Below are 1,171 nucleotides of genomic sequence, written 5' to 3'. Positions count from 1 at the left end.
GAACACAAACCATTTCGCTTTAAGTTATATACTTATATATACATGTGAAATAGAAAATTTATTAAATATAGGCTCTGAAATTACATTTTTTAAATTTTATTTTATTAATTACACTTTATTCACTTTGTATCCCCCCATAAGCCCCTCCCTCCTCCCCTCCCTATCCCACTCTTCCCTTCCCCTTCTTCACACATGCCCCTCCCCAAGTACACTGATAGGGGAGGTCCTCCTCTCCTTCCTTCTGATCTTAGTCTATCAGATCACATCAGGAGTGGCTGCATTGTCATCTTCTGTGGCCTGGTAAGGCTACTCCCCCCTCAGGGAGAGGTGATCAAAGAGCAGGCCAATCAGTTTATGTCAGAGACAGTCCCTCTTCCCATTACTATGTAACCCAGTTGGACACTAAACTGCCATGGGCTACATCTGTGCAGGGGTTCTAAATTATCTCCATGCCTGGTACTTGGTTGCAGTATGAGTCTCTGGGAAGACCCCTGTGTTCAAATTTTCTGGTTCTGTTGCTCTCCTTGTGGGGTTCCTGTCCTCTCCAGATCTTACTATTTCCCACTTCTTATATAAGATTCCCTGCACTCTGCCCAACAGTTGGCCATAAGTCTCGGCGTCTGCTTTGATAATCTGCCGGGCAGAGCCTTTCAGAGGCCCTCTGTGGCAGCTGAAACTACATCTTAATGACACACACAATTGTCAAAGTGGTTCATAATTACAAGAATGTTCTAAGAAAATTTTATGACTACATTTTCTTGTTCATATATAAGAAATTGCTTTTTTGTGTGTTCAAAAGAAGTGAACATGTATGAAAGGTCAAGTTAATCTATATATAAATCTGTAGGTGCTATTGTCTAACTCTATTTCATTTGGTGTTCCTTAATGCCTGTACCTCCCTTCCAATCCCCTGACCCTAAGTAGAAGAGAAAGATGGTTAGAAGAGACAGAGGACATGGAGCTCTTTAGGCTTAGTTCTGGCTGGTCATCGGGTTCTTTGGGAAAATACCAATCTCAGTCATCAGGATATCTAGCACTCCAGCAACAGTAAACAGCAAACACAGCCAAATGAGCAAGCAGTTTGCTTCCTTCTCTGTCTGTCTCCTCAAAGAGAGCTCCTCCTCTCTCTGGGATTTGGCATTTATACCCTCTCAGAGTCATTAGGATTCCA

The sequence above is a fragment of the Psammomys obesus genome, unplaced genomic scaffold (assembly GCF_907164565.1).
Source record: "Psammomys obesus unplaced genomic scaffold, mPsaObe1.curated_primary_1811, whole genome shotgun sequence".
Classification (NCBI taxonomy): domain Eukaryota; kingdom Metazoa; phylum Chordata; class Mammalia; order Rodentia; family Muridae; genus Psammomys; species Psammomys obesus.
This window is presented reverse-complemented; position numbering follows the sequence as displayed.